Source organism: Lissotriton helveticus, chromosome 6, assembly GCF_964261635.1.
Source record: "Lissotriton helveticus chromosome 6, aLisHel1.1, whole genome shotgun sequence".
NCBI lineage: Eukaryota > Metazoa > Chordata > Amphibia > Caudata > Salamandridae > Lissotriton > Lissotriton helveticus.
The window spans coordinates 78,258,273-78,276,571 of record NC_136067.1 but is presented as its reverse complement, the minus strand read 5'-3'; the positions used below and the strand labels follow the sequence as shown (position 1 = coordinate 78,276,571).

Sequence of the window (18,299 nt, the reverse complement as noted above, 5' to 3'; positions counted from 1 at the left end):
ACCCCCCCACCTCTTCCACTTGGTCTAGGAGTGTGAAGAAATTTAAACCCAGGAGGACAGGCAAATCCAGGGTCCACCGCGCAATCAAGACGAGTCCATGTCTCTGTCATGAAAAGAATATCTAGTTCATGAGTTTCAATCAGGAGCTGGATTTAGGGGCTGTGCCTAGGTAAAGACCTCACATTCAAAAGCCCACACTTTAAAAGACCATTACTCAGAAAGTCGACTCGTGGAAGTGCCGTGTGTGACAAAGCAACTGTACCTTTGTCCGCAAAGTGCTCACCAATAAGAAGAAGCGCCTCTCTTGAGTAAGGGGGGCCAGGAGGCAGCAGTACAGGGTCGGATAAACCGAAACAGGCAGCATAGCTGGCGCACGGCGCTACCTTGGCGCAGACGGGCGCAGACAGGCTTGCCTTAGGCGTGCCTTCGGCGAGCAAACGGCGCTCCCGCTGCGCTCGTCCGCTGCGCTTCCGAAAGAAGCACATGATTTATAGCTGTAGATGACAAAGGTAGGGGGCGTGGCCTCAAGAAGGGGGCGTGGCCTCAATGAACGCCGGAATGGCGGCAGCGCTGAACTCCGCTGCGCAGCCTGACCAAGGTGAGGCTAGTGCCCAGAAACAAAGTGCCAGGAGGGGGAGAGAGGTAGGTAATACAACAGGCAATAAGTGACTCTCAAATATTTAAAAAGTAGCAAAACACACTCCCGGCTTCCGCCTCAGGCGAACTAAAATGCATCAACCGGCGCTTGTACTCAGTGTCTTATGTATGCTCGGCGATGGGCGTGGCCTCAAGAAGGGGGCGTGGTCTCAAGAAGGGGATCGTGGCCTCAATGAACGCCGGAATGGCGGCAGCGCTGAACTCCGCTGCGCAGCCTGACCAAGGTGAGGCTAGTGCCTAGAAACAAAGTGCCAGGAGGGGGAGAGAGGTAGGTAATACAACAGGCAATAAGTGACTCTCAAAAATTTAAAAAGTAGCAAAACACACTAATAGTCAGGGCAGAGCAAGGCTCACTGGTCCCTGTGAATCAAACTGGGTTTGTTAAAAATACAGGCACAACTACCAATATTCTAACACAGATGCAACTGAACAGCCAAGCTTCAAACATTAAAGATATCATTCAGGAATCAGCCGAGGCTCACCACAAATGACCATATTAATATGAAAAGAGAGTGAAACTCCTTTATAAAGTCACATAAATATAACCACAGCCACGGAGCAAGCTGGAAGCTGAATTCCCCATTGCATACCCCATCGCCATTCATCACAAAGTGGCTTTGTAGCTATGTTTGAAAAGCTTTTGTGTTCCACATTGCCGCACAGAATTATTACTCCATTCTTGTGGACAATAAAACCACAGAATCCTTCTTGGCTGCAGTAACAGGTATTGCTTCATGTTTTGAAAATGTTTTTCTGGCGAGTCAGATGGAGAGTGTGGTGTATGCCTCCTGGATTCGTGTTCAGGAAGACATAAAGGTGCACATTTATCAATATTTCACGCAGGTCAGCAAGTGACCTTGCTGTGCTGCGTGTAAATGCAGAAATGCACCATACTTAACATAATACGGGGCATTCCTGCCCTTTTCTTGTGCTGGCACCCTTTTGGCTGCCTATCGCCAATGCGTTGCAGACAGAATCGTTTTTGGAGAGGCTTTTTCCTCTCCGCACACATAGAAAGAGGAAAAACGAGGACAAACAAAGATATTTCTCTTTGTTACACTTCACCTGGAAAGGCTTAGCATTTTGACGCATTCCCAGGCCTACCAGTAATGGTAAATCTGGAAATCTGCTAAAATATATAGGTTAATGAGTGGGAACACCCATGCTCCACCCATGAAACGGTCGTTGGGACAGAGTAACGCACCGCAATGATTTGCATTGCATTAGTCTTGACTCCTTAAGTCACGCAGGGCCTAGTACGGTGTCCATGTGTTGCTTGATAAATCTGACGTAGTTATTACGTCGATCTTGTGCTTCATTGCGTGGCACAAGGGTGACACAACTACTTGATAAATATGCCCCATATTGCATGAAGGACCAGCACTGGAAAAGATCAGAGTGAAAGTATTTGATAAACGCTTGCGGCATGCATTTCCCAAATAAACCCAACCTGAAAATGGTGGATAAATAGAAAGCTTTGAAGGGTGTAGATGGCTGACGTGGAGTAGCTATGGTCCGACTCCATCTTATGTAGGCCTCAACTCAATCTTGACTAATGGAGGCTGCCATCTTTCATCTTTTAAACAATAAAAGGCGCCATCTTTCTCAATTTATGCAGAATCATTGTCATGATTGCCATTCAACGCAGATGTTGCCTGCCAATATCTTTCTAAGAACTGTGAAATCGTCAAGCCATTCAAGACACCGAAACGACCATTGACGCAACATTTGTCCTAGTCAAAAGTCTACTTTTCAACATGTCAAGGATATTTAAGAATACATACAGACATATAACCAAAATAGTGTAGTCTGAATTGACATACTTTTATCTTCTATATTAATATGGAAACGTATAAGATGTACACCTTGATGCACCTACTCTATGGCAGACATTATTAAAGTTATGTTAGAAAATCCAATTTCTAATAAGATTTAGTATAAGGATGACCACTTACCACTTGGGAGGAGAGGACCATTGTCCAGATTAACACCCAAGATTCTGCCCAAGACAATCTCACCTATTGCCGGCACACTTCGTGGATGCAACATGTCACCTGAAGCAAAGAATGCTGAGTCCCGGAGGAAGAATGACTGACTGCTACCACAGTGTGCGATTGCCCTTCGCGGGGAACACGGTCTTCGCGCCTCTGCTGATAAAAATAGCCTTTCCTGTCAACAAGGTATGCAGTGCTTCTCCTCTTCATAAGAAACTCTAGACTGCAAGTTTCTCTGCCTTCCATTCTCTCCTAGTATAGCGCATAGAAGTAGACGTCAGGGTATTTAGGCACAAATTACATTTTAAATTACATTTTAACAATCCTAGACATTTTTATATCATCCTTATTCTTTATAACGTGTCTTACTGTTTTATAATATTCTGTGTAATTGTTATAGATGTACTGAGAAACTGATTGTCCCTTTAGTAATAAATACTTTTAATTTAAAAGCATTCATTCTTAGTAAGTACTATTTGTGTGATACTGTAAATAACGAAACAAGGTTTGTTGCTTTTTCCCCTGTGCCCCAATCCCTTTATGGGAGTGTTAGTAACCCAAATGCAATGTTTCTATGTAAATTACACATGAGATAGTGTCTTCCAGGGCTACAATAATCTGTGTATCACATTCATCGCTGGTGCATTGAATCGAGTTCACCCATGTCACCCATGGGTGGGAAAGCACTACTTGTAGAGTTACGCCAAAGTCATAGATTATGCAATAGAGCACAGAGAGTGAAAAAATGCCTTAAAATAATGAGTGGAGATGGAGAAAGCATTGTGAAGTCATGGATGGAAACGTCCAGACCGCAGGAGTTGAGAAGCAAGCGCCTCCTTTAGGGATGGCTGTTTTGTCAGGCAATTTCGTCCTCAGCTGGTGATTGGCTGAGTATGTCTTGGAAGATGAGGAAATCCTTAAACGTATTGAACGGGTAAAAGACACTTATAGTCCGGAAGAACACCTGGGGGCTACAAGTCAGTGATTTCCAAAGCTGCAGGCTCCCTTGCCAAGAATGAGGAATATGGGGTTTGGGACATGAGTTCCATTGGCAAATTTGTAAAACAGCAGTATGTGGGGAGCTCTGTACCTGCACTGCAGCGGGTTCATGTTCCACTGATTTGTGTGTTTGGTGCCAGGGCTTTCAACTGAAGTCCCAGCCATGTGCAGCCTGGAAGCTGCCAACGGGGCACTCCAAAGCTGAAGTCCCGGCCATGTGCACCCTCAAAGCTTCCTACGGGGCACGCCAAAGCCGAAGGCTCAGACATGAGCAACGTGGAAGCTGCCTAAGGACACGCCAAAGCTGAAGTCTCAGCCATGTGTAGCCTGGAAGCTGCATACAAAGCATGCCAAAGCTGAAGTCTCAGCCATGTGTAGCCTGGAAGCTGCATACAAAGCATGCCAAAGCTGAAGTCTCTCACCCATGTGTAGCCTGGAAGCTGCATACAAAGCATGCCAAGGCTGAAGTCTCACCCATGTGTAGCCTGGAAGCTGCATACAAAGCATGCCAAAGCTGAAGTCTCTCACCCATGTGTAGTCTGGGAGCTTTATACAAAGCATGCCAAGGCTGAAGTCTCACCCATGTGTAGCCTGGAAGCTGCATACAAAGCATGCCAAGGCTGAAGTCTCTCACCCATGTGCAGCCTGGAAGCTTTATACAAAGCATGCCAAGGCTGAAGTCTCTCACCCATGTGTAGCCTGGAAGCTGCATACAAAGCATGCCAAGGCTGAAGTCTCTCACCCATGTGTAGCCTGGAAGCTTTATACAAAGCATGCCAAGGCTGAAGTCTCAGCCATGTGTAGCCTGGAAGCTTTATACAAAGCATGCCAAGGCTGAAGTCTCACCCATGTGTAGCCTGGAAGCTGCATACAAAGCATGCCAAGGCTGAAGTCTCTCACCCATGTGTAGCCTGGAAGCTGCATACAAAGCATGCCAAAGCTGAAGTCTCTCACCCATGTGTAGCCTGGAAGCTTTATACAAAGCATGCCAAGGCTGCAGTCTCAGCCATGTGTAGCCTGGAAGCTGCATACAAAGCATGCCAAAGCTGAAGTCTCTCACCCATGTGTAGCCTGGAAGCTGCATACAAAGCATGCCAAAGCTGAAGTCTCTCACCCATGTGTAGCCTGGAAGCTGCATACAAAGCATGCCAAAGCTGAAGTCTCAGCCATGTGTAGCCTGGAAGCTGCATACAAAGCATGCCAAAGCTGAAGTCTCTCACCCATGTGTAGCCTGGAAGCTGCATACAAAGCATGCCAAGGCTGAAGTCTCTCACCCATGTGTAGCCTGGAAGCTTTATACAAAGCATGCCAAGGCTGAAGTCTCTCACCCATGTGCAGCCTGGAAGCTGCATACAAAGCATGCCAAGGCTGAAGTCTCTCATCCATGTGTAGCCTGGAAGCTGCATACAAAGCATGCCAAGGCTGAAGTCTCTCACCCATGTGTAGCCTGGAAGCTGCATACAAAGCATGCCAAGGCTGAAGTCTCTCACCCATGTGTAGCCTGGAAGCTGCATACAAAGCATGCCAAGGCTGAAGTCTCTCACCCATGTGCAGCCTGGAAGCTGCATACAAAGCATGCCAAGGCTGAAGTCTCTCACCCATGTGTAGCCTGGAAGCTGCATACAAAGCATGCCAAGGCTGAAGTCTCTCACCCATGTGTAGCCTGGAAGCTTTATACAAAGCATGCCAAGGCTGAAGTCTCAGCCATGTGTAGCCTGGAAGCTTTATACAAAGCATGCCAAGGCTGAAGTCTCTCACCCATGTGTAGCCTGGAAGCTGCATACAAAGCATGCCAAGGCTGAAGTCTCTCACCCATGTGTAGCCTGGAAGCTGCATACAAAGCATGCCAAGGCTGAAGTCTCTCACCCATGTGTAGCCTGGAAGCTGCATACAAAGCATGCCAAGGCTGAAGTCTCTCACCCATGTGTAGCCTGGAAGCTTTATACAAAGCATGCCAAGGCTGAAGTCTCAGCCATGTGTAGCCTGGAAGCTTTATACAAAGCATGCCAAGGCTGAAGTCTCTCACCCATGTGTAGCCTGGAAGCTGCATACAAAGCATGCCAAGGCTGAAGTCTCTCACCCATGTGTAGCCTGGATGGAAGCTGCATACAAAGCATGCCAAGGCTGAAGTCTCTCACCCATGTGCAGCCTGGAAGCTGCATACAAAGCATGCCAAGGCTGAAGTCTCTCACCCATGTGTAGCCTGGAAGCTGCATACAAAGCATGCCAAAGCTGAAGTCTCTCACCCATGTGTAGCCTGGAAGCTGCATACAAAGCATGCCAAGGCTGAAGTCTCTCACCCATGTGCAGCCTGGAAGCTGCATACAAAGCATGCCAAGGCTGAAGTCTCTCACCCATGTGTAGCCTGGAAGCTGCATACAAAGCATGCCAAGGCTGAAGTCTCTCACCCATGTGTAGCCTGGAAGCTTTATACAAAGCATGCCAAGGCTGAAGTCTCTCACCCATGTGCAGCCTGGAAGCTGCATACAAAGCATGCCAAGGCTGAAGTCTCTCACCCATGTGCAGCCTGGAAGCTGCATACAAAGCATGCCAAGGCTGAAGTCTCTCACCCATGTGTAGCCTGGAAGCTGCATACAAAGCATGCCAAGGCTGAAGTCTCTCACCCATGTGTAGCCTGGAAGCTGCATACAAAGCATGCCAAGGCTGAAGTCTCTCACCCATGTGTAGCCTGGAAGCTGCATACAAAGCATGCCAAGGCTGAAGTCTCTCACCCATGTGTAGCCTGGAAGCTGCATACAAAGCATGCCAAGGCTGAAGTCTCTCACCCATGTGTAGCCTGGAAGCTGCATACAAAGCATGCCAAGGCTGAAGTCTCTCACCCATGTGTAGCCTGGAAGCTGCATACAAAGCATGCCAAGGCTGAAGTCTCTCACCCATGTGTAGCCTGGAAGCTTTATACAAAGCATGCCAAGGCTGAAGTCTCTCACCCATGTGCAGCCTGGAAGCTGCATACAAAGCATGCCAAGGCTGAAGTCTCTCACCCATGTGTAGCCTGGAAGCTGCATACAAAGCATGCCAAGGCTGAAGTCTCTCACCCATGTGCAGCCTGGAAGCTGCATACAAAGCATGCCAAGGCTGAAGTCTCTCACCCATGTGTAGCCTGGAAGCTTTATACAGAGCATGCCAAGGCTGAAGTCTCTCACCCATGTGTAGCCTGGAAGCTGCATACAAAGCATGCCAAGGCTGAAGTCTCTCACCCATGTGTAGCCTGGAAGCTGCATACAAAGCATGCCAAGGCTGAAGTCTCTCACCCATGTGTAGCCTGGAAGCTGCATACAAAGCATGCCAAGGCTGAAGTCTCAGCCATGTGTAGCCTGGAAGCTTTATACAAAGCATGCCAAGGCTGAAGTCTCTCACCCATGTGTAGCCTGGAAGCTGCATACAAAGCATGCCAAGGCTGAAGTCTCTCACCCATGTGTAGCCTGGAAGCTGCATACAAAGCATGCCAAGGCTGAAGTCTCTCACCCATGTGTAGCCTGGAAGCTGCATACAAAGCATGCCAAGGCTGAAGTCTCAGCCATGTGTAGCCTGGAAGCTTTATACAAAGCATGCCAAGGCTGAAGTCTCTCACCCATGTGTAGCCTGGAAACTGCATACAAAGCATGCCAAGGCTGAAGTCTCTCACCCATGTGTAGCCTGGAAACTGCATACAAAGCATGCCAAGGCTGAAGTCTCTCACCCATGTGTAGCCTGGAAGCTGCATACAAAGCATGCCAAGGCTGAAGTCTCTCACCCATGTGTAGCCTGGAAGCTGCATACAAAGCATGCCAAGGCTGAAGTCTCTCACCCATGTGTAGCCTGGAAGCTGCATACAAAGCATGCCAAGGCTGAAGTCTCAGCCATGTGTAGCCTGGAAGCTTTATACAAAGCATGCCAAGGCTGAAGTCTCTCACCCATGTGTAGCCTGGAAACTGCATACAAAGCATGCCAAGGCTGAAGTCTCTCACCCATGTGTAGCCTGGAAACTGCATACAAAGCATGCCAAAGCTGAAGTCTCTCACCCATGTGTAGCCTGGAAGCTGCATACAAAGCATGCCAAGGCTGAAGTCTCAGCCATGTGTAGCCTGGAAGCTTTATACAAAGCATGCCAAGGCTGAAGTCTCTCACCCATGTGTAGCCTGGAAGCTTTATACAAAGCATGCCAAGGCTGAAGTCTCTCACCCATGTGCAGCCTGGAAGCTGCATACAAAGCATGCCAAGGCTGAAGTCTCTCACCCATGTGCAGCCTGGAAGCTGCATACAAAGCATGCCAAGGCTGAAGTCTCTCACCCATGTGTAGCCTGGAAGCTGCATACAAAGCATGCCAAGGCTGAAGTCTCTCACCCATGTGTAGCCTGGAAGCTGCATACAAAGCATGCCAAAGCTGAAGTCTCTCACCCATGTGTAGCCTGGAAGCTGCATACAAAGCATGCCAAGGCTGAAGTCTCTCACCCATGTGTAGCCTGGAAGCTTTATACAAAGCATGCCAAGGCTGAAGTCTCTCACCCATGTGTAGCCTGGAAGCTGCATACAAAGCATGCCAAGGCTGAAGTCTCTCACCCATGTGTAGCCTGGAAACTGCATACAAAGCATGCCAAGGCTGAAGTCTCTCACCCATGTGTAGCCTGGAAGCTTTATACAAAGCATGCCAAGGCTGAAGTCTCTCACCCATGTGTAGCCTGGAAGCTTTATACAAAGCATGCCAAGGCTGAAGTCTCTCACCCATGTGTAGCCTGGAAGCTGCATACAAAGCATGCCAAGGCTGAAGTCTCTCACCCATGTGTAGCCTGGAAACTGCATACAAAGCATGCCAAGGCTGAAGTCTCTCACCCATGTGTAGCCTGGAAGCTGCATACAAAGCATGCCAAGGCTGAAGTCTCAGCCATGTGTAGCCTGGAAGCTTTATACAAAGCATGCCAAGGCTGAAGTCTCTCACCCATGTGTAGCCTGGAAGCTGCATACAAAGCATGCCAAGGCTGAAGTCTCTCACCCATGTGTAGCCTGAAAGCTGCATACAAAGCATGCCAAGGCTGAAGTCTCTCACCCATGTGTAGCCTGGAAGCTGCATACAAAGCATGCCAAGGCTGAAGTCTCTCACCCATGTGTAGCCTGGAAGCTGCATACAAAGCATGCCAAGGCTGAAGTCTCTCACCCATGTGTAGCCTGGAAACTGCATACAAAGCATGCCAAGGCTGAAGTCTCTCACCCATGTGTAGCCTGGAAACTGCATACAAAGCATGCCAAGGCTGAAGTCTCTCACCCATGTGTAGCCTGGAAGCTGCATACAAAGCATGCCAAGGCTGAAGTCTCAGCCATGTGTAGCCTGGAAGCTTTATACAAAGCATGCCAAGGCTGAAGTCTCTCACCCATGTGTAGCCTGGAAGCTGCATACAAAGCATGCCAAGGCTGAAGTCTCTCACCCATGTGTAGCCTGAAAGCTGCATACAAAGCATGCCAAGGCTGAAGTCTCTCACCCATGTGCAGCCTGGAAGCTGCATACAAAGCATGCCAAGGCTGAAGTCTCACCCATGTGTAGCCTGGAAGCTGCATACAAAGCATGCCAAGGCTGAAGTCTCTCACCCATGTGTAGCCTGGAAGCTGCATACAAAGCATGCCAAGGCTGAAGTCTCAGCCATGTGTAGCCTGGAAGCTGCATACAAAGCATGCCAAGGCTGAAGTCTCTCACCCATGTGCAGCCTGGAAGCTGCATACAAAGCATGCCAAGGCTGAAGTCTCTCACCCATGTGCAGCCTGGAAGCTGCATACAAAGCATGCCAAGGCTGAAGTCTCTCACCCATGTGCAGCCTGGAAGCTGCATACAAAGCATGCCAAGGCTGAAGTCTCAGCCATGTGTAGCCTGGAAGCTGCATACAAAGCATGCCAAGGCTGAAGTCTCTCACCCATGTGTAGCCTGGAAGCTGCATACAAAGCATGCCAAGGCTGAAGTCTCTCACCCATGTGCAGCCTGGAAGCTGCATACAAAGCATGCCAAGGCTGAAGTCTCTCACCCATGTGTAGCCTGGAAGCTTTATACAAAGCATGCCAAGGCTGAAGTCTCAGCCATGTGTAGCCTGGAAGCTTTATACAAAGCATGCCAAGGCTGAAGTCTCTCACCCATGTGTAGCCTGGAAGCTGCATACAAAGCATGCCAAGGCTGAAGTCTCTCACCCATGTGTAGCCTGGAAGCTGCATACAAAGCATGCCAAGGCTGAAGTCTCTCACCCATGTGTAGCCTGGAAGCTGCATACAAAGCATGCCAAGGCTGAAGTCTCTCACCCATGTGCAGCCTGGAAGCTGCATACAAAGCATGCCAAGGCTGAAGTCTCTCACCCATGTGCAGCCTGGAAGCTGCATACAAAGCATGCCAAGGCTGAAGTCTCTCACCCATGTGTAGCCTGGAAGCTTTATACAAAGCATGCCAAGGCTGAAGTCTCAGCCATGTGTAGCCTGGAAGCTGCATACAAAGCATGCCAAGGCTGAAGTCTCTCACCCATGTGTAGCCTGGAAGCTGCATACAAAGCATGCCAAGGCTGAAGTCTCTCACCCATGTGTAGCCTGGAAACTGCATACAAAGCATGCCAAGGCTGAAGTCTCAGCCATGTGTAGCCTGGAAGCTGCATACAAAGCATGCCAAGGCTGAAGTCTCAGCCATGTGTAGCCTGGAAGCTGCATACAAAGCATGCCAAGGCTGAAGTCTCAGCCATGTGTAGCCTGGAAGCTGCATACAAAGCATGCCAAGGCTGAAGTCTCTCACCCATGTGTAGCCTGGAAGCTGCATACAAAGCATGCCAAGGCTGAAGTCTCAGCCATGTGTAGCCTGGAAGCTTTATACAAAGCATGCCAAGGCTGAAGTCTCTCACCCATGTGCAGCCTGGAAGCTTTATACAAAGCATGCCAAGGCTGAAGTCTCTCACCCATGTGTAGCCTGGAAGCTGCATACAAAGCATGCCAAGGCTGAAGTCTCTCACCCATGTGTAGCCTGGAAGCTTTATACAAAGCATGCCAAGGCTGAAGTCTCTCACCCATGTGCAGCCTGGAAGCTGCATACAAAGCATGCCAAGGCTGAAGTCTCTCACCCATGTGTAGCCTGGAAGCTGCATACAAAGCATGCCAAGGCTGAAGTCTCAGCCATGTGTAGCCTGGAAGCTGCATACAAAGCATGCCAAGGCTGAAGTCTCTCACCCATGTGTAGCCTGGAAGCTGCATACAAAGCATGCCAAGGCTGAAGTCTCTCACCCATGTGTAGCCTGGAAACTGCATACAAAGCATGCCAAGGCTGAAGTCTCAGCCATGTGTTGCCTGGAAGCTGCATACAAAGCATGCCAAGGCTGAAGTCTCTCACCCATGTGTAGCCTGGAAGCTGCATACAAAGCATGCCAAGGCTGAAGTCTCTCACCCATGTGTAGCCTGGAAGCTGCATACAAAGCATGCCAAGGCTGAAGTCTCTCACCCATGTGCAGCCTGGAAGCTGCATACAAAGCATGCCAAGGCTGAAGTCTCAGCCATGTGTAGCCTGGAAGCTGCATACAAAGCATGCCAAGGCTGAAGTCTCTCACCCATGTGTAGCCTGGAAGCTGCATACAAAGCATGCCAAGGCTGAAGTCTCTCACCCATGTGTAGCCTGGAAACTGCATACAAAGCATGCCAAGGCTGAAGTCTCAGCCATGTGTAGCCTGGAAGCTGCATACAAAGCATGCCAAGGCTGAAGTCTCTCACCCATGTGTAGCCTGGAAGCTGCATACAAAGCATGCCAAGGCTGAAGTCTCTCACCCATGTGTAGCCTGGAAGCTGCATACAAAGCATGCCAAGGCTGAAGTCTCTCACCCATGTGTAGCCTGGAAGCTTTATACAAAGCATGCCAAGGCTGAAGTCTCTCACCCATGTGTAGCCTGGAAACTGCATACAAAGCATGCCAAGGCTGAAGTCTCTCACCCATGTGTAGCCTGGAAGCTGCATACAAAGCATGCCAAGGCTGAAGTCTCTCACCCATGTGTAGCCTGGAAGCTGCATACAAAGCATGCCAAGGCTGAAGTCTCTCACCCATGTGTAGCCTGGAAGCTGCATACAAAGCATGCCAAGGCTGAAGTCTCTCACCCATGTGCAGCCTGGAAGCTGCATACAAAGCATGCCAAGGCTGAAGTCCCACCCATGTGTAGCCTGGAAGCTGCATACAAAGCATGCCAAGGCTGAAGTCTCTCACCCATGTGTAGCCTGGAAGCTGCATACAAAGCATGCCAAGGCTGAAGTCTCAGCCATGTGTAGCCTGGAAGCTTTATACAAAGCATGCCAAGGCTGAAGTCTCTCACCCATGTGTAGCCTGGAAGCTGCATACAAAGCATGCCAAGGCTGAAGTCTCTCACCCATGTGTAGCCTGGAAGCTGCATACAAAGCATGCCAAGGCTGAAGTCTCACCCATGTGTAGCCTGGAAGCTGCATACAAAGCATGCCAAGGCTGAAGTCTCAGCCATGTGTAGCCTGGAAGCTTTATACAAAGCATGCCAAGGCTGAAGTCTCTCACCCATGTGTAGCCTGGAAGCTGCATAAAAAGCATGCCAAGGCTGAAGTCTCTCACCCATGTGCAGCCTGGAAGCTGCATACAAAGCATGCCAAGGCTGAAGTCTCTCACCCATGTGCAGCCTGGAAGCTGCATACAAAGCATGCCAAGGCTGAAGTCTCAGCCATGTGCAGCCTGGAAGCTGCATACAAAGCATGCCAAGGCTGAAGTCTCTCACCCATGTGTAGCCTGGAAGCTGCATACAAAGCATGCGAAGGCTGAAGTCTCTCACCCATGTGTAGCCTGGAAGCTGCATACAAAGCATGCCAAGGCTGAAGTCTCTCACCCATGTGTAGCCTGGAAGCTGCATACAAAGCATGCCAAGGCTGAAGTCTCTCACCCATGTGCAGCCTGGAAGCTGCATACAAAGCATGCCAAGGCTGAAGTCTCCCACCCATGTGCAGCCTGGAAGCTGCATACAAAGCATGCCAAGGCTGAAGTCTCTCACCCATGTGCAGCTTGGAAGCTGCATACAAAGCATGCCAAGGCTGAAGTCTCTCACCCATGTGTAGCCTGGAAGCTGCATACAAAGCATGCCAAGGCTGAAGTCTCTCACCCATGTGTAGCCTGGAAGCTGCATACAAAGCATGCCAAGGCTGAAGTCTCTCACCCATGTGTAGCCTGGAAGCTTTATACAAAGCATGCCAAGGCTGAAGTCTCTCACCCATGTGTAGCCTGGAAGCTGCATACAAAGCATGCCAAAGCTGAAGTCTCTCACCCATGTGTAGCCTGGAAGCTGCATACAAAGCATGCCAAGGCTGAAGTCTCTCACCCATGTGTAGCCTGGAAACTGCATACAAAGCATGCCAAGGCTGAAGTCTCTCACCCATGTGTAGCCTGGAAGCTGCATACAAAGCATGCCAAGGCTGAAGTCTCAGCCATGTGTAGCCTGGAAGCTTTATACAAAGCATGCCAAGGCTGAAGTCTCTCACCCATGTGTAGCCTGGAAGCTGCATACAAAGCATGCCAAGGCTGAAGTCTCTCACCCATGTGTAGCCTGGAAGCTGCATACAAAGCATGCCAAGGCTGAAGTCTCTCACCCATGTGTAGCCTGGAAGCTGCATACAAAGCATGCCAAGGCTGAAGTCTCTCACCCATGTGTAGCCTGGAAGCTGCATACAAAGCATGCCAAGGCTGAAGTCTCTCACCCATGTGTAGCCTGGAAGCTGCATACAAAGCATGCCAAGGCTGAAGTCTCTCACCCATGTGTAGCCTGGAAGCTGCATACAAAGCATGCCAAGGCTGAAGTCTCTCACCCATGTGCAGCCTGGAAGCTGCATACAAAGCATGCCAAGGCTGAAGTCTCTCACCCATGTGCAGCCTGGAAGCTGCATACAAAGCATGCCAAAGCTGAAGTCTCTCACCCATGTGTAGCCTGGAAGCTGCATACAAAGCATGCCAAGGCTGAAGTCTCTCACCCATGTGTAGCCTGGAAGCTGCATACAAAGCATGCCAAGGCTGAAGTCTCTCACCCATGTGCAGCCTGGAAGCTGCATACAAAGCATGCCAAGGCTGAAGTCTCTCACCCATGTGTAGCCTGGAAGCTGCATACAAAGCATGCCAAGGCTGAAGTCTCTCACCCATGTGCAGCCTGGAAGCTGCATACAAAGCATGCCAAGGCTGAAGTCTCTCACCCATGTGTAGCCTGGAAGCTGCATACAAAGCATGCCAAAGCTGAAGTCTCTCACCCATGTGTAGCCTGGAAGCTGCATACAAAGCATGCCAAGGCTGAAGTCTCTCACCCATGTGTAGCCTGGAAGCTTTATACAAAGCATGCCAATGCTGAAGTCTCTCACCCATGTGCAGCCTGGAAGCTGCATACAAAGCATGCCAAGGCTGAAGTCTCTCACCCATGTGTTGCCTGGAAGCTTTATACAAAGCATGCCAAGGCTGAAGTCTCTCACCCATGTGCAGCCTGGAAATGGCAGACAAAGTATGCCAAAACTGAAGCTTCTCAATGTGCACACATTAAGTGTATATTCATCTTTCTGAAAACGCACTGACAATAAATTTTGAACACAAAAAAGCAGCACATGTGCCTTTTTGAAACATGGGCTGTTTAAAAAAACAGAAATATAGTTTTGGGAAGCAAATGCAGACATGGAAGTCTGCTGTCCCCTGCAGGCCTCCGTCCCTGCATAGGCAACCATTCACAGCAGGTTGAATAGTGCAACCTGCCTAATTATTAATCATTAGACTTATCGTTTGGTGACCACCTGTGAATAGGCGATGCGACTTCGTAGTAATTTGCATTTCCATTCGCAATCCAGTCAATATGCAAATTGGACTATCCTGCGTTTTGAATGGGAATTATACATTGCCCCCTATCCCCTGTAAGTGAATGGTATATTCCTTTACATGGTTTGCATCGGAACAACACATGCCCTAAGCCTTATCTAATACGAAAGCGCGTTCTACTTTCCTTACAAGTTATGAACAGCTGCCAAACTATTCTTTCAGTCTGTCCGCGCCCTCATACCCCTCTGATGTAATGCAGAAAACACCCACAGATCTAACTTCAGACATAGGAAATTGTGTAAAGGCCAATTACAACATGATCAAATCTTCCCAGATGCAAAAACCTTCCCTTGCTTTGTCTCCCTGTAAACTCCAACTAGGCCCACTTGCAGCAATTTGTTGTGTTAATGGCATGTCCATTGTGCACACCAGGACATACACCTGGGATGTGTAATTGCACGCTAGTTGAGTCTCTCATCCAACTTTTACTATAACTTGTTCCAGCTACCACTGACCCTGACCTCAGTTTCACTTCTCTTTCCACCTTGTACAGTCTGTACACTATCATCCCTTCTTTCCACACACTTCATTGTCACACTTGAGGCTGGTTTTAATCTTTGCTGTACACGCCGTGGCCAGCATGCCCCTTGTTTCCACAAACCCTATACGTTTTGTCAATAAGAGACAGGTACTAGAAGTCACATGGCCTTCATTCCCCACGGTAATAATTAATAATTCCAGATTTGTACAGCTTGACTTATCACCCCTAAGGGTATCCAGGCGTTGGGGCGGTCGGGAAGATTAAGTGAGCTATTGCCCAGAGTCACATGATGCTGAGCTGAGCGGCCACAGGTGCTGGGGATCGAACCGTGAGCCCCACACTCCAGAGTCAGCCACTCTGGGTGCTGTGCCACACCTATCTGTCTACTCCACTGTCTTTTTCTCTTTTACAGTCCACTTTAGTCCAGGGGAATCCCGATTCTTCTTTACCCTCTGTCGTCTGCTCCTTTACCTCCACCAGCACCAGGTTGAGTCTCCACATTAAGTCTCACCTCTTTCACATAGTCATACCATTGTTCAATACTGCAAGCCACCTTCATAGTAGCTTGTGATGTGGGATCCAGTAACACTGTTCTCTTAAAGCCTCTTCTTCAGTAATGTTCTCAAAGTATCACACAGCGGCAACAGACTCAACGTCTCCACAGCTTCGCTGGTGCTTTTATCTGGACCAGAAGGCCATGGATGTATTTTGTATCTTTTCAGAAACAAATTCAGTTGTTCCTCAAATTGATCCTTGGATCACAGACACATTATTGTAGTAAACAGCATCCTTGACAAAAATATCATATAGTTTACCACAATGTCCTGCTCCTGTACTTATAATGGTAAGTACAAAAATATCAGAAAAAAATATCTTTGACTTTAATATTGTCCAAACATAATTAATGAAAAAACTTATTTTATATAATACTATTTATTTTACATTATATTTTGCATTTACAATTTAAATATAGTACTATGATTATATAAATATATATATAATATAATTAAAACCAATATTTATTTTACATTAAATAAGTTTTTTATATGAAAGTATATTTGTATATAAATTTGTAGTGATGAATGTAAAATATTAACGAAACTAATATCATGTAAAATACTTTTTTTATTATATAACTTATTGATGTAAAAATAAAAACACATTATATAAAATATAAAAAGTAAAACAAATAATGCAATAAAATCTGGGAGATGCAGGCGGCGGCAAAACAAGATGGCCGCTCCGTGAATACCTCCGTGACATCGGGAAAAGCTTCGGTTTTGGAGGGGCATTTAAATTTACCCATGCAGCATGTCGAACGCATGAATGGATGTTGGAAGCACCCGGGAGCAGAAAGGCAAGTTTTTTAGACTTTATAACAGTCTAATTTTAGTCATATTCTCCCTGCTCCCGGGTTGCTCCGTGTCCCGACCACCATTTTGAGAGCTTGCTCTCTATACTTCATCACAAATTCAAACATCCAGAGAGTCTGAGCTCTCGTTTTTACATAAGATGCTGCATTTTTTCTCTTTTTTTTTTCATTGATGCTGCAGCCAGGCAGTATTACTTTTACTTTTATTTTTGATGTGAGAGCTCCTAGTCATCGTTGTTTATGAAGGGACTGTGGTGTTTCTGAATGAACCAGCTTCCTGATGTGAATGCTCTAATGTATACAGTATTTGCAAATGGTATTGATAGCCCCAGGATGCTTAAGGCTTATATACACCTATTATAAGACAAATGTGACAGTTGGTGGAACCTTCACCTCATACTTCTAGGAAGTTCTATTTTTGACTGCTATTTTGTTTTCAACTTTAAGAGGTGCCTCAAAGACTTTGTATTACAAATTTTTCTAAAGAATATTTTTACTAGGCTACTGTGGTATTTTTTTTCTCTCTTTCTTTCTAGTTTGCCTTAACAATGGAGTCTGTGAGTTCAAGCAAATCACAAAGTGCTTCTGGTTCCAGCATTGTCAGCCGTAAAGAGATTGCTAGTAATACCAATAAAAGGGCTAAAAAAGATCCTTCTTCTCTGTCTAAATCTCCTTTACCCTTAACACTGGAGAATATTATGGAAGAACTGAAAAACACCCGTCCATTTATGGCAGAGACCACTGCAACACTTCAAAGAATTGATGAGAAATGGTCTAGCTTGGATTCAAGGCTTACTGATGTTGAGCAAAGAATATGCAATGCGCAAGATGTGCCCGCCAAAGTCAATGCCTTATCTAAAGAGGTTGCTCATCTGAAGAAAACAACAGAAGATTTGAAAAACCGAAATAGACGTAACAACCTAAGAATTTACGGCATTCCGGAAGGATCCGAAGGCAATGACATGATCTCTTTTTGAAGTTACACATTGCACAAATCGTCGGTCTATCTAAATCTGTGGGTCTAAATATCCAGAGAGCCCACAGAATAGGTCCTTGCACTGCAGAATCCTCAAATAAATCAAGAGGAATCATTGCATATTTTCTTTTATATTCCGACTTAATGTTGACTCTTGCTGCAGCCAAACAACGTACGCAGATGCTTTGGCTGGGTCGCAATTTTTTTTTCAGCCAACATGTTTCAAAACCCACTGCCAATTGTCGGAAAGAATTTCTGGATATTAGACCTATGCTCCGTTCTATGAATGCTCGTTATGGCCTCATTCACCCTTGTTTTTTCAAAGTTACATACAAAGACAAAACAATGACCTTTGAGGAACATGCGAACCTTAAGAACTTTATTCATATGCATAAAACAGAAGAAAGGAACTGAGTATAATCTAAAATGCTCTTTTCTCTTCTTTTCTTCTCAGGTTATCCATTCATATAATGTTTGATGTTGTCTCTGTTCTCGTCATACATCAGTTCCATTGTCCATGTTTCCGTCTGGTTTCACTGTTTATCCCAATGTATGGTAAGGTACTTTACGCTGTATGTTTTCAGTTCCTCTCTCCTTAACACTGTCCCTCAACTATTTGCTGACATTTGTATAATTGTATTTTCTTGGTTTTGCTTGTTGGAGCGGTGTCTGTCCTTTTTGACCCCCCCCCCTGTCATTTATATTTTTCCTTCTCTCTCTGATCACTTATGGCTAAAGTCTTCCGGCTTTTTGTCATCTATTTTGAATACATTTTAAAGGAGATTATGTTCTCCTGTTTTTCTCCATTTTTTTCTTCAATTTAATATTTTTGCTCTTTTTCTTTTTTCCTTCTCTCACCTCCTACAATTCATTAAGACGAGTTATCTCTTTTCTAAAAAGGTTCTTGTTGTCTCATACCTTTCCTTATTTGACCTGACTGATCTAGGCAAATCTGTTGAAGTATGTAT

At 47.0% G+C, this 18,299-nt stretch overlaps 1 pseudogene; it reads left to right on the top strand.

Moving 5' to 3' along the window:
• The first annotated feature begins 841 nt into the window (after nucleotides 1-841).
• LOC144762190 (beta-1,3-galactosyl-O-glycosyl-glycoprotein beta-1,6-N-acetylglucosaminyltransferase-like) lies at nucleotides 842-17,332 on the top strand (annotated as a pseudogene).
• Nucleotides 17,333-18,299: the final 967 nt, after the last annotated feature.